General features: G+C 40.8%; 1 protein-coding gene across 1 annotated transcript in view; it reads right to left on the minus strand.

Moving 5' to 3' along the window:
- The window catches only part of GPR182 (G protein-coupled receptor 182), a 33430-nt gene extending 17268 nt beyond the window's left edge, over positions 1 to 16162 (minus strand). The window contains exon 1 of the mRNA XM_073670179.1: positions 15974 to 16162. The gene's annotated coding sequence lies outside the window, so the exon portion shown is untranslated. The remainder of the gene's footprint in view (positions 1 to 15973) is intronic.
- Between the last annotated feature and the right edge of the window lie 339 nt (positions 16163 to 16501).

The raw sequence follows: 16501 nt of genomic DNA on the forward strand, positions 1-16501 counted from the left end.
AGGTGCCTTGGGGGGTCTAGTTTCCAAAATGGGGTCACTTGTGGGGGAGCTCCAATGTTTGGGCACACAGGGACTCTCCAAATGCAACATGGTGTCCGCTAACAAATTGTCAGCTCAAATTGTTAGCAGACACCATGTTGCGTTTGGAGAGCCCCTGTGTGCCCAAACATTGGAGCTCCCCCACAAGTGACCCCATTTTGGAAACTAGACCCCCAATGCACCTATCTAGATGCATAGTGAGCACTTGGAACCCCCAGGTGCTTCACAAATTGATTCGTAAAAATGGAAAAGTTTTTTTTTTTCACTTTTTCATTTTTACAAATCAATTTGTGAAGCACCTGGGGGTTCCAACTGCTGACTATGCATCTAGATAGGTGCCTTGGGGGGTCTAGTTTCCAAAATGGGGTCACTTGTGGGGGAGCTCCAATGTTTGGGCACACAGGGGCTCTCCAAACGCAACATGGCGTCCGCTAATTATTCAAGCAAATTTTACAATCAAAAAGTCAAATGGCGCTCCTTCCCTTCCGAGCCCTGCCGTGCGCCCAAACAGTGTTTTTTCCCCACATATGGGGTATCTGCGTGCCCAGGGGAAATTGCACAACAAATTTTGGGGTCCATTTTTTCTTGTTACCCCTGTGAAAATAAAAAAAATTGGGTCTAAAGTAACATTTTTGTGAAAAAAGTTAAATGTTCATTTTTTTCTTCCACATTCTAAAAATTCCTGTGAAGCACCTGAAGGGTTAATAAACTTATTGAATGTGGTTTTGAGCACCTTGAGGGGTGCAGTTTTTAGAATGGTGTCACTTTTGGGTATTTTCTGTCATAAAGACCTCTCAAAGTGACTTAAAATGTGATGTGGTCCCTAAAAAAATGGTTTTGTAAATTTTGTTGGAAAAATGAGAAATCGCTGGTCAACTTTTAACCCTTATAGCTCCCTAACAAAAAAATGTTGGTTCCAAAATTGTGCTGATGTAAAGTAGACATGTGGGAAATGTTATTTATTAACTCTTTTGTCTGACATATCTCTCTGATTTAAGGGCATAAAAATTCAAATTTTGAAAATTGCAAAATTTTCAAAATTTTCGCCAAATTTCCATTTTTTTCACAAATAAACGAAAGTGATATCGAAAAATTTTTACCACAATCATGAAGTACAATATGTCACAAAAAAACAGTCTCAGAATCAGGGGGATCCGTTGAAGCGTTCCAGAGTAATTACCTCATAAAGTGACAGTGGTCAGAATTGTAAAAATTGGCCTGGTCATTAACGTGCAAACCACCCTCGGGGGTTAAGGGGTTAATAAGAAAAAAACAATGAACTTTTTAGAATTTATGAAATGGCTGCAATGAAACAAAGAGTGAAAAATTTAAAGGGGTCTGAATACTTTCCGTACCCACTGTATGTCACAATTTCCTAATTGTAGTTTTTTTAAAGTCTGGGAGTTGCATTAATACACATGCAGGTTATACATTTTACAATGTTCTTATCAGTAAGTTTAGGCATACAGTAATAAATTAATGTTTACAAAGGCAAGAAAAAAATGCCGATATGCACAAAACAATGTGCAATTTTCTGTTTGTGTCAGTTACCCCAAATAATTGATGCTGCATTACATGAAGGCAATTGTCAGATTAAAGTATTTGGACATCTTTGGAAAACAATCATGTTTAAATACGTATGTGCCATTAGTAAAATTGTATTTAATAACATTTTCTGTCTGCAGTCTTCATTCTGTCATGACCCCTTGATATTCAGTTTTCAGCCTGCTCCCAAGTTTCATATTTTTCTTTTGTGGAGTGTCTCTCCACGTAATATTGGCAAGATATGAGCTCTGTGTATATCCAGAGTAATGCTGTCTTTACTAGGTCATTTATCAGCACCGTTTAAGGTTTATCCTGTACATACTTCCTCTTCATGTGCATTCTTCCTTTTCTAAAGCATATTTTCCCTGCCCTCCCTGAGACTGTAGTTACTTTCTCCTCCCCCCACTTTTGAGATCTGTGTACAAGAACCCTGATGCTATCTTTAACTATGACAGAACTGAGGGGGGACAGTAGAGAGCTATCGAGACTGAGCATGAACTCTGATGCATTTATAACTTTCTATTGCAGAAGAGCCAGCTAGGTGCAGGACTTAGTCTTTATGTCACTGTGTCGCGCCCACTAGATAGGTTCTGCCCGAGAGTATGCATATTGCATTTCCGAGGCAGAGAACGGCGAACCCTCACAGCGCACGTTACATGCGTTGGGAGGATTCATAAGTCTGCAGTCACACAGTGACGGTAGGCTTTTCATTGTAGACCGGACAACAACTTTAAAGAAAAAAAAAAGCAAAGAACTATGCTGGAAATGACTTTCCAAACACAATATACCTCTAAAGAGCAAATTCTAAAGTAGTATTTCTACTTTCTAAAGATCTGGTTTAACTTTGGAAAATATTGAAAGAAAATTATTTTACTGCAAAAAAACAAAACAAATCCAATAATCGTTTTCACTTCTTTTGGCGTGAAATATAGACTTTACATGGTGGTCAATAGGAGTTTAACATTTTCAAAATCACCCATTCCCAAAATGCAGTATAAATTCACCGATTGTGATTTCTTCATTGACATCGGTTTAGAAAATCAACTGCATACAAAAAAAGGAAAATAAAATCATAAGCACTTAAAAAAAACCTTTTAGAAATATTAAAACTGTGATTTTAAGAAACCATATCTATACTTCAAAGAAATTGACCATGTTATGTCAAACAAGTGAGGCTTAGCAGGTAAGCACTGTGTGACTGGCTGCTCCAGTCAAGGGATGCAAAGTGTCCTCATAGCCAAGTGTCTGGCAGTTACTTCAATGGCAGTTAGTCAGGGCAGGAGTCAGGTAACCCACACTATGTACTCTCTTTTAACTATGTGCTTTATTTCTAAATTCATATTCCTGTCTGCTTTTGTCAACCACATTCACCGCCCCTTCCCCTCTCCATCACCGCCCCTCTCTCCTTCCCTCTCCCATGTACAGCTCCCATGCTCTTTTCACCTTCCTGAAAAATCTCAGTCCATCTTGTCCAAAGATATCGCACAATAAACCATGTCACAAATCCAAAAACTAATTGCTCTTTCTCTTTTTACTGCTACTACTTATTTGAGGGGATAGCTCTCCTAACCCCAAGTCACCCTCTGTCAACTTCAACCCCTCCCCCACCTCACATCAAAACCCTGCTAACATTATTAACATTAGTTGTACTCCTTCATCTCCCTTTTTTAATTGTGCACTCTGGAATCCACGGTCTGTATGCAACACGCTTCCTTTCTTGCACAGCTACTTTCTGAATAACTCTCTTAATTTGCTGGCCCTCACTGAAACCTGGATTCCGGATTCGGACACTGTCTCCCCTGCCGTTATTTCTCATGGCGGCTTACATTATTCCCATTCCCTGAGACCTGCGAACGGACTTGGTGGTGGTGTTGGCTTACTCCTGTCCCCACAATGCACTTTGCAGGTCATCTCCCCAAGTTCCATCACTCTCATTCCCTTCTTTTGAGGTCCACACCACGAGGCTCTTCCATTCCCTCTCCATCAGAGTACCGGTCGTATGCCGTCCCCCAGGCTCACCTAGTTCCTTGACCATTTTTCTGCCTGGCTGCAGCACTTCATGTCCTCAGAATTGCCAACCCTTATCCTGGGAAACTTCAACATCCCCATAAACAGCCCCACCTCCCCATCTGCATCCCCGACTCTAACCACTAACTAGGCCTCTCACAGCTTTCAACCTGTGAAACACACATAGACAGTAACACCCTTCATCTGGTCTTTGTCCGGCTCTGTTCAATCTCCTACCTAGATACCTCACCTCTTCCCCTCTCTGACCAAAAAATTCTCTCCTTCACGCTCACAAATCCTTGCCCACCCAAGCATACTCCTACTTCTCACACATTCAGAAATTTACAAGCCATTAACCTTCATACACTTACAGACTCCCTACGCTCATCACTGTCCCCAATCTCCTCTGTTTCCTGTCCTGATCTGGCTGTATATCACTACAATGAAACTCTCAGAAGCACCCTGGACCAAGTAGCACTCCTCACCCTCAAACCTCCAAACACAGAGTAAAACAGCCCTGGCTCACACCGCAAACTTGATTTCTCCTGAGATGCTCTAGAAGTGCCGAATGGCCTATGGAGGAAAACTCACACCACCAGAAAACTTTATCCACTATAAATTCATGTTAAGAACCTATAACTCTGCCCTTCACCTCGCCAAACAGATATACTTCAGCACCCTGATCTCACTATCCAGCAACCCAAAAAAAATTTCCAACACCTATCACTCCCTCCTCAGTCCTAAAGTGCAGGCCCCTATCACAGATATTTGTGCTGATGATCTGGCCTACTACTTTGCAGAGAAAATAGAAAATAGCTGTCAGGAAATCAGCTCCCAGCCACCAAGTGCTATGACTCCCATCCCTCCCCACATCTCCTCTGGCTCACTCTCCATATTTAACATAGTAACATAGTTTTTAAGGTTGAAGGAAGACTAAGTCCATCTAGTTCAACCCATAGCCTAACATGTTGATCCAGAGGAAGGCAAAAAAAAACATGTGGCAAACACTAAGCTCCACATTGGGGAAAAAAATTCCTTCCTGACTCCATACGACAATCAGACTAGTTCCCTGGATCAACGCCCTATCAAGGAATCTAGTATATACAGTACAGACCAAAAGTTTGGACACACCTTCTCATTTAAAGACTTTTCTGTATTTTCTTGACTATGAAAATTGATAATGCACACTGAAGGCATCAAAACTATGAATTTACACATGTGGAATTATATACTTAACAAAAAAAGTGTGAAACAAATGAAAATATGTCTTATATTCTAGTTTCTTCAAAGTAGCCACCTTTTGCTTTGATGACTGCTTTGCACACTCTTGGCATTCTCTTGATGAACTTCAAGAGGTAGTTACCGGAAATTGTCTTCCAACAATCTTGAAGGAGTTCCCAGAGATGCTTAGCACTTGTTGGCCCTTTTGCCTTCACTCTGCGGTCCAGCTCAGCCCAAACCATCTCGATTGGGTTCAGGTCTGGTGACTGTGGAGGCCAGGTCATCTGGCGTAGCACCCCATCACATCACTCTCCATCTTGGTGAAATAGCCCTTACACAGCCTGGAGGTGTGTTTGGGGTCATTGTCCTGATGAAAAATAAATGATGGTCCAACTAAACGCAAACCGGATGGAATAGCATGCCGCTGCAAGATGCTGTGGTAGCCATGCTGGTTCAGTATGCCTTCAATTTTGAATAAATCCCCAACAGTGTCACTAGAAAAGCACCCTCACACCATCACACCTCCTCCTCCACGCTTCACGGTGAGAACCAGGCATGTAGAGTCCATCCGTTCACCTTTTCTGCATTGCACAAAGACACGGTGGTTGGAACCAAAGATCTCAAATTTGGACTCATCAGACCAAAGCACAGATTTCCACTGGTCTAATGTCCATTCCTTGTGTTCTTTAGCCCAAACAAGTCTCTTCTGCTTGTTGCCTGTCCTTAGCAGTGGTTTCCTAGCAGCTATTTTACCATGAAGGCCTGCTGCACAAAGGCTCCAACAGTTGTTGATGAGATGTGTCTGCTGCTAGAACTCTGTGTGGCATTGACCTGGTCTCTAATCTGAGCTTCTGTTAACCTGTGATTTCTGAGGCTGGTGACTCGGATAAACTTATCCTCAGAAGCAGAGGTGACTCTTGGTCTTCCTTTCTGGGGCGGTCCTCATGTGAGCCAGTTTCTTTGTAGCGCTTGATGGTTTTTGCCACTGCACTTGGGGACACTTTCAAAGTTTCCCCAATTTTTCAGACTGACTGACCTTCATTTCTTTAAGTAATGATGGCCACTCATTTTTCTTTACTTAGCTGCTTTTTTCTGGCCATAATACAAATTCTAACAGTCTATTCAGTAGGACTATCAGCTGTGTATCCACCAGACTTCTGCACAACACAACTGATGGTCCCAACCCCATTTATAAGGCAAGAAATCCCACTTATTAAACCTGACAGGGCACACCAGTGAAGTGAAAACCATTTCCGGTGACTATCTCTTGAAGCTCATCAAGAGAATGCCAAGAGTGTGTAAAGCAGTCATCAAAACAAAAGGTGGCTACTTTGAAGAACCTAGAATATAAGACATATTTTCAGTTGTTAAACACTTTTTTGTTAAGTATATAATTCCACATGTGTTAATTCATAGTTTTGATGCTTTCAGTGTGAATGTACAATTTTCATAGTTATGAAAATACAGAAAAATCTTTAAATGAGAAGGTGTGTCCAAACTTTTGGTCTGTACTGTATATTCTGTAATATTTTTCAAGAAAGACATCCATGCCCTTCTTAAATTTTTTTGAATCACTCATTACAACATCATGCGGCAGAGAGTTCCATAGTCTCACTGCTCTTACAGTAAAGAATCCGCATCTGTGATTATGATTAAACCTTCTTTCCTCCAGACGTAGAAGATGCCCCCTTGTCCCCGTCTCAGGCCTCAGAGTAAAAAGATCAGTAGAAATGTCTTTGTACTGTCCCCTCATATACTTGTACATAGTAATAAGATCACCCCTAAGCCTTCGTTTTTCCAAAGTAAATAACCCCAAGTGTAATAATCTGTCTTAGTATTGAAGACCCCCCGGTCCTCTAATAACCTTGGTCGCTCTTCTCTGCACCCGCTCTAGTTCAGCTATGTCTTGCTTACACACCGGAGACCAGAACTGTACACAGTATTCTAAGTGTAGTCGCACTAGTGACTTGTATAGAGGTAAAATGATGTTCTCCTCATGAGCATCTATGCCTCTTTTAATGCATCCCATTATTTTATTTGCCTTTGCAGCAGCTGCCTGACACTGGCCACCAGTCTGTCATGGAAATATTGAAAATCTTCCTTCTCCCCTGTCATAGATATTTAGAAAATGTCGCTCTCCCCAAGCCCCTCTTCATCCCCCCTCCCCTATAGTATATGTCACAGGAGAAAAACTGACCCTCCAAGCAGCTGTCTCCATGCAAATTAGCTCACACACCAGAAGTAGCTTGTAAGCAAATGCTAGCACAAAAGGTGCTACTGACCCACTTAACATGCGAGTGTAGTTTCCAGTGACACAGACCTGTGACAATTTACAACTATCTGAGGAAGATTAATCCCAAGCTTCAAAAGAATTCAACCGAAATCTGCAGCCGGGCCGGCGCTGACAACAAGTATGCAATATCTGGAGTTCCATACGTCTGATAATAATGGAATCCATATTTTTAGTGGCAGGGTCTGCCAAGGAACAATATGCATAATTTTCCGTAGCTGTACGCCCCTCTGGGGAGCAGTAACGCAAAAGTTCAGAATGACAGACCGCAGCTATATCATGTGTGGTCTCTGGAGAAAGGTAAATTCATAATGAAAAATATGGTATCACTTTCGGGCTTCTGCGATCAACCAGCGAGAAATTATTGCAGAAACCAGATATGCTAATAATAATATGAAGGCTGGAGCCCAGCACCAACCCTCCGGCTATACTGAGTCATCTCTGCGAACTTTATAGTAAGTTTCTTCTTTAATCCTATTTTATTTGTGTAACTGTATATTCTGTACTGCATTGTCCCCTTTTGTAAAATCTTTGTATATTTTTCCTAAACACTGCCTCCCTTTTGGATTAAATATAACATTTAATAGTTCTATTTCTTTTGTTCTGTAATCGTTCCCTCCCTCGAAGCCATATATGCTACCAGAAAGCAGGCGCCCTACCAGGCCTATATTATATTTCAAAGCTGGTCGGTGGTGGCAGCGAATAATATTAATTGGGCTATCGTGAAGCTGGCAGTAACCGTACAGGGCATATGCACATATTCCATGCTTTGGAATCCGGAGTTGCATGCGCCATATGCTCACTGTGCGCTTGCAGATACCTATGTAGTGAGTAATCGGAATTGTGTGTGTGCGAATCCCTGCTCAATCCTGACAAAGTGACGGCAGAGGGGGGATATTGTGTGATCTCCCCAGTGTCGTCTCTGTCGTTCCCTGACACAGTCACAGAAGAAGAAGTCTCCAAACTCCTCTCTTTTTGTTCCACTACATGCACTATTGACCCAATTCCCTCACACTTACTCCAGTCTCTCTCTTCAGTCGTCATTACTCAACTAACTAAAATCTTTAATCTCTCCCTCTCTTCTGGCATCTTCCCTTCTTCCATCAAACACTCTATCATTACGCCATTATTTAAAAAGTTCTCTCTTGAAACATCCTGCACAAATAACTACAGACCAGTCTTCAATCTCCGCTTCATCTCTAAACGCATGGAGCACTTGGTCTACTCCTGCCTTACCTGTTACCTCTTCACTCATTCTCTCCTAGATCCATCACAGTCTGGCTTCCAACCCCTACATTCTACAGAAACTGCGCTCATCAAAGTGACCAATGACCTTCTGACAGCAAAACGTAATGGTGACTACTCTCTGCTCATTCTTCTTGACCTCTCTGCAGCTTTCGACACTGTTGACCACCATCTGCTCCTTCAGTGTATTGTTCGCTGTCTCCACTTCTTCTCTTCTTCCCCTCACTATTGGGGTCCATTATTGTTCAGTCCTTGGCCCTCTTATTTTCTCTCTCTACACGGCCCCAATTGGACAGACCATCAGCAAATTTGGCTTTCAGTACTTTATGCTGATGACACACAACTATACACCTCATCCCCTGACCTTACCCCCACTGTACTACAGAACACCAGTGACTGTCTGACCGCAGTTTCTAACATTATGTCCTCTCTCTATCTGAAACTTAACCTTTCCAAAACTGAACTTCTTCTGCTTCCACCATCTACTTATCTCCCTAAATCGGACATCTCCTTCACTCTGTGTGGCACCACAATAACGTCTAGGCAGCAGGTGCAATGTCTGGGTATTGTGTTTGACACCAATCTTTCCTTCACCTCCTATATACAATCTCTTGCTCACTCTTGTCACTTGCACCTGAAGAACATCTGTAGAATCCGCCCCTTTCTCACCATCGAAACAACAAAAACCCTCACTGTTGCCCTGATCCACTCCTGACTTGACTATTATAATTCTCTATTAATTGGCCTCCCCCTCACTCGACTTTCTCCTCTCCAGTCCATCCTTAATGCAGCAGCCAGGGTCATCCATCTGGCTGTTACCCAGACGCTTCCACTCTGTGCCAGTTATTGCACTGGCTGCCCATGAATTATAGGACCCAATTTAAATTGCTTGTTCTCACCCACAATCCACAGTGCGGCACCCCCCTACATCTCCTCCCTCATTTCTGTTTATCGGTCTACCTGTTCTCTACGCTCAAGTGACTTTCGACTAACATCCGCACTAATCCTTACCTCCCAGCTCTAAGACTTCTCCCGAGTTGCACCTATTCTTTGGAATGTTCTACCACAAGAAATTAGGACTAACCCCAACTTATACAGTTTTAAGCACTCCCTAAAAACACATGTTTAGGGCGGCCTATATTGTTTCCTAATCAAAGTCCTTTTTATATATAGCCCATTCACTATTTCTCTGAACATAATACTCCATAATTTCCTCTGCACCCTAAAAGCACTACAAATATTGGCTGGTGACTAGCTCATGCAGCCTTCATCTATCCCGCATTCTCTCAAGATGGCTGGACCATCATTGTAAATAAGCACCTGTACTTTGTGTCACCCCCACCTCATTGTAGATTGTGAGCTCTTATGAGCAGGTTCGTCATTATTTTTGTTTTAATTATTGTATTATCTTTAACTTTGTTACTGATGACTGTTGTATATGAACCTCTGAATATGTTGACGCTATATAAATAAAGATTATTATTGTTATTATTATAATTATATATGTGTGTATTTCTACATGAATGCAGAATTGTAAGTATGTGTGTATGTATTTGTATATGTACTTGTCTGTGTATCTGGAATTGTATATATGTTTGTAATATGTGCTTGTATGTAATAGTGTATTGAGGTGAATTTCTGTGTAAAAACATTTGTAGGTTTGGGGCACGTTTAACCCCTTAACAACATATGACATACAGGGTATGTCATATGCCAGCTCATTAACTTCGATGCATCCTGCTGCAGCCAACACTGTGCCCGCTGTTAATGAAGATTAATATTCACTGCTCCCCATGCCCATAGGGATGATTGGTGCCATGCATACCAGGATGGGGATTGAGGTATCATGCATACTAGGATGGGGATGGGGGTGCCATGCATACCAGGATATAGGCGTGCCATGCATACCAGGATGGGAATGAGGGTTGCCATGCATACCAAGATGGGGATGGGGGCCATATATAACAGGAAGGGGGGGCATATATACCAGGGTGGGGGATATTAGTACAGAATTGTGGGACATTACCCCTATAACAGTGTCAGCAGCAGACCCCCTCCCCCATAACAGTGCATCATGACCACATTTTTTGCTTCAATTTTTTCTCTATTTTCCACCTATAAAACTTAGGTGTGTCTTTTGATCCGGTGCGTCTTATAGTCTGAAAAATACAGTATATCTATAGATCCTCTTATAAGTGGGGATGAGGTCGTATGGGGAGACATGTACTCTGGGGCTTGGGCTCCTGATCATTTATGACCCTACCAACACAGCTTTCAGTATCACCTCTATGCTGATGACACACAGATCTACCTCTCTGGACCTGATATCACCTTCCTACTAACCAGAATCCCACAATGTCTGTCCGCTATTTCATGCTTTTTCTCTGCTAGATTTCTAAAACTTTACATGGATAAAACAGAATTCATCATCTTTCCGCAATCTCATTCAACCCCCCCAACTGACCTATCTATCATAGTCAATGGCTGTCCACTCTCCCCAGTCCCGCAAGCTCGCTGCCTCGGGGTAACCCTGGACGCTAATCTCTCCTTCATACCACATATCCAAGCCCTTTCCACTTCCTGCTGAATCCAACTCAAAAATATCTGGATTCGCACATTCCAAAACCATGAAAAACACTAGTGCATGCCCTCATCATCTATCGCCTCGACTACTGCAACCTCTTGCTTTGTGGCCCCCCTTCTAACACTCTCGCACCCCTCCAATCGATCCTAAACTCTGCTGTCCGAATAAGCCACCTGTCCCCCCGCCATTCCTTGACCTCTCCGCTCTGTCAATCCCTTCACTGGCTCCCCATTACCCAGAAACTCCAGTTCAAAACCCTAACCATGGCATACAAAGCCATGCACAACCTGTCTCATCCATACATCTGTGACCTAGTCTCCCGGTACTTACCTGCGCGCAAACTTCGATCCTCACAAGATCTCCTTCTCTCCTTCCCTCTTATCCTCTTTCCCCACAATCGCACACAAGATTTCTCCTGTTATTAATAGTTCAAAGGATAGTAGCATAGACTTTCCCTTCCCTGCTCTAGGTTCCATTGCAGATTGTTATAAAAAATAAAATGCTACATTTGTGCCCTATATTTGTGTTTTACTTCTTTCTGTAATATAGTTAACGTCGGTGTTTATATATAAACCGGATAGGTTCTGGGATGAACTTTCTTTACATATAGTTCTGAGAGCAACATATAGTAGTATAAACATCACCACTGGCCTGCAGAATAACAGATCCCTAACATATTCCATAGATACAGAGAAATCCCCAACATTTCATTCGGAAGATAAAATGTTTCATGTTGATGGATAACTGCTAGGTGCATAGATTTCACAAAGCATTCCACAAAGTGAGGTCAGGCCCTCCATCCCAGCTTTCCAAAGAGATGGGGAAATGTGTGGAAATATTTAACTGTTGAGAGAATAGTGGCGCCATAGAACAAAAGACCTAAATATGTAGGCTACATGTGCTCCGAATATCACGATGCATAGGCTTATACCAAGGATATAGTTGTGTCATGCCAAGATACTGTAATACTGTAGAGTCCGTAGTATCTGGAATTATCTTGCATCTGTAACTCCAGAAACATACAGTACTTATACTTCATAGAAAATAGTTCCTATGTTGCGTGAGTTGTGGACATCCCGTGTCCTGAGCTGCAGAATATGTTTGTGCTAGATAAATCAGATTATTTGCAATTTTAGTGGTTCTCTTATTAGTACAAGAAATCATACTTAAATTGATTAAAAACCACATTGAATATATTCAATGATAATAATGCTGATATTTAATGGATCCTTACAATATTTTTTCATTAAAATTATTATAGTAAAACTCTATTTAATTTTCTATATTTTTTACAGATAAGGGCAAAAGAACTGATCATTTGTCCATAGATAACATTACACCAATAAATGAAAATAATATATTTTATTTTGTTCAAGGGCAGGTAAAAATATGATGGAAGAAGCAACCAACCTCGACAAGGAGGAACAGAAAATATTATAAATATATGACATACAGTGGCTTGCAAAAGTATTCATGCCCTTTGGCATTTTTCATGTTTTGCTACCTCACAACCTGGAATTTGCTTTGAACCTTTGTTTTTTTATTATTGTGAAACAAACAACAAATAAGACAAAATAACTGTAAACTTTAGTGTGCATAAATATTCACCCCCTAAAGTCAGTACTTTGTAGAGCCTCCTTTTGTGTCAATTACAGCTACAAGTCGCTTTGGATAAATCTCTATGAGCTTTCCACATCTGAAATTTTTGCCCATTCCTCAAGACAAAACTGCTCCAGCTCTGTCAGGTTAGATGGTTTCTTCTGGTGAACAGGAATATTCAAGTCTGACCACAGATTCTCAATTGGATTAAGGCCTGAGCTTTGACTAGTTCACTCCAAAACATTTACACGTTTCCCCTTAAACCACCCGAGTGTTGCTTTAGCAGTAAGCTTTGGGTCATTGCCTTATTGGAAGGTGAACCTCTGTCCCAGTCTCAAATCACTGACAGACTGATACAAGTTTTGCTGAAGGATATCACTATATTTTGCACCATCCATCTTCCCCTCTACTCGGACCATTTTCCCTGTCACTCCTGACAAATAACAGTCCACAGCATGATGCTGCTACCACCATGTTTCACTGTGGGGATTGTGTCCTTGGGTTGATGAGCTGTGTTGGCGTCAGACATAGCGTTTACTTTGTTGGCCAGAAAAATAAATTTTGGTCTCAGCTGACCACAGCACCTTTCTCCATACATTTGGGGAGTGTCCCACATGTCATTTGGCAAACTCAAAATGAGCCTTAAAAGTTTTGTGTGTAAGTAAAGGCTAGTTCTGGCCACTTTTTCAGAAAGGCCATCTCTATAGAATGTACAGATTATTGTGGTGGTATGGACAGATACTCCAGTCTCTGCTTGGGAACACTGCAGCTCTTTCATGGTTACCTTTGGTCTCTGTGCTGCCTCTCTGATTATTGCCCTCCTTGCCCAAGCTGAGAGTTTTGGTAGGCAGCCCTGTCTTGGCAGATTTGTTGTGGTACCATGTTATTTCCATTTGCCAATAATGGATTTGATGATGCTCTGGGGGATCATCAAAGATTGGGATATTTTTTTATAACTCAACCCTGACTTGTACTTCTCAAAAACTTTGTCCCTGACTTGTTTGGAGATCAACTTGGTCTTCATGGTGTTGTTTGGTTAGTGGTGCTTCTTGCTTAATAGTGCTGCAGCCTTTGTGGCCTTTGAGAAAAAGCGTGTATATACTGACAGACCATGTGACCCTTAGACTGCACACAGGTGGACTTCCTTTCCCTAAGAATGTGACTTATGAAGGTAATTGCTTGCACCAGAAATTTTTAGGGGCTTCATATCAAAAGGGGTGAATGCATATGCACATGCCAATTTTTAGTTATTTGATCTCATAAAATTAATTATTTTTTTTCTCACTTCACTTCACCAACTTAGACTTTTTAGTTCTGATGCATCACACACAAATCGGATATTTAAAACACAGATTGTAATGTAACAAAATAGATAAAAAGCCAGGTGGTGTGTGAATACTTTTGCAAGCCACTGTAGATATATGTGAATTGGAGAACATTACCCTGAATATAAGTATATCAGTATTGTGGGAACAGAATTGCAGTATGCTAGAATATATACGCCAAGGTAAGTTAATTATATTCACCGATGTGAAGTATATTTTCCCCAAAAAAGTGAACTTGAATCCTATATTCAATAATATGTAATATGAATATAGTGACGGTAATTATAAGGACGCAAAAAAAATGTAAGTTTCATCAAGGATCCTCACTTGCCGAGCTGGCACCCAACCCGACGCGCATTTCAGTTTCTGCCTTCGTCAGGGAATGGTGTCATAGTGGGAGGGGCCTCGTTAAATAGTAGTTGTGCCCAACAGGAGCATTGTGTAAGTAAACGTCAAATGACACCTCAATGCTGGCTATGATCGCAACTTATGCGCTGTCCTGGTGGGATCTGGAAGTCTTTCATAGCCTGTGTCATGCCACTCGTAATGTCAAGACTAGCATTAAGATGCCGGTGGTGGATAAAACCCAGGAGACAGGGAGCGCTTGCATTCTATCCAACAATGAGAATCATAATAAAGACTGGACACTAGGTAGCAGTGTATATAATAACAAGGGGAAACTATGGCAATTATTATTATTTCTTTTTAGAGCACCATTGATTCCTTAGAGCTGGACATGTGAAAAGGGATTTACATAGAAAATCTAAATCTAAATTACAATGGACAGACTAACAATAACAGACTGATAGAGAGGGGAGAGGGTCCTATCCTTGTGGGCTTACAGTCTACAGGAGATAAATGTAGACAGGTGTCTACAAGGGATTAATGACTATGTATATAAGTAGATGAGAACACTGGATTGTATGAATGTAAATAAGAGAAATATAAATGTGAATGATGGGAAAAATTGTGGATATATATCATATATACAGTATGTCCATAAATATGCACATATACGTGCATAAGGTATAAGTGAAGGGATGTAAATAGTATGATATTAAAAATAATAATAAATATGGTAAAAAATAGTAATACCAACATTGATATATATGAATTTGCTAGTATAAAGAGGAAGACAAGCAACCTAATGGCTTGATACTAACAAGATAACGGCGGAGAAGACCCTGGTGGACCTATCTAGACTTACACAAGATCGATCTTCCTACAGAGCATTCATCCATCAAGTCGTCAAAGGTCGTTAAAAAAAATAAAATAAATAAAAAATGTAAAATAATGAGTGAGGGGTGCAGTGTAGAATAAAAACCTCAATTAATATGAGGAGTGTAGATATGAAGACATCCATGCTGGTATATACAGATGTCCAGATATCTATGTACAGCATGGTAAATTGTATGTAGATACAAACACAGGCATATTAAACAAATACATACCCAGAAACACATATGAAAATTATAACAACATAATAGCAATAAACTTAGTATAGTGCTGATATAAATGGTGTACAGAAAAACATACAGTAATGCATGTAATTATGCATGTACATATATAAAATTGGTGTTGTAGAATAATTCAAAAGGCAGGCAGCATATATAAAGCAGTTGACATTAACCTGTGGCGCTCCAGCAATTGTAAGTTCCCAGTTTGTTAGGGCATGCTGGGACTTGTAGTTTTACAACAGTGGGAGAGTCAGAGGTTTTATGTAGACCACTGGTGTCGAGCTATAAACAAGTATGATAATAGGGAGAAATGGACTCTAGATGTATGTTTATAGAGGCACTACACCTTGCACATCCGTGTAGTCTTTATCATGCACTTAGCTATATGAAAGTTGAAAAACTCCTAACATGAATTGTAGTGAAGGTGTCTGCACATGAGAAACCAGTCTTGGCAAATTTAGATACTATGTGACAGATATAAGTGATAAACTACACAAGAACTGTGCAGCTTAAATTGTGAAATTGATCATAATTAAACAAAAGAGACCAATTGTAAGTCCAATAAATGTGCATGCTACATGCAAGCGTAAGAATTGCAGCCGTTTTCTGCCACCCAGATAAAATAATAGAATTTACTGATTTATTTAGAAGGCGTTCTCACCTGAGAAGACGTAGACGTTTCCTAAAATTTAGTCTAGTTTTACTCCCAGCTCTTTAGTTCTCTCCGTCTCCGCGGCAAGTGACATGGGCTATTTTACGGTACACTTGTTAGCAGCTCTCACATTCAGGAAATGATCCCACATATCCTGAAGCTGCAATCATTGCCCTGGCTTTCGTAGCCCAGGATATCCTCTTATGCAAAGGCAAACACCTTCTAAGATTGTCCGAGCCATAAAGTGGATCGGTCCCTTTGTCCTGGTGCAAGGAATGCAGCTAAAAAGAATTTCTAAACAAATAAGTCTTTCCTTTCTCCCATGGAGCACATAAAGAGATTGGCTTATTTATTTTCATTCTTTCTATAGCTTACGCGTGTGATTAACACTTTGGCTTGAGTTTTCAAGCTGTGATAATTACCCCATTCTACAGTGCAAATATTTTACTAGATATTTCAAAGGACTCCATAAAATCAAGCTTCGGAGATCTGTGTAGATGACAAAAGGTCTATTGAGGAAATGTGTTTTTGTTTAAT

The sequence above is a fragment of the Phyllobates terribilis genome, unplaced genomic scaffold, assembly GCF_046119375.1.
Source record: "Phyllobates terribilis strain yellow unplaced genomic scaffold, ASM4611937v1 Scaffold_2__4_contigs__length_985480577, whole genome shotgun sequence".
NCBI classification, from domain to species: Eukaryota; Metazoa; Chordata; class Amphibia; order Anura; family Dendrobatidae; genus Phyllobates; species Phyllobates terribilis.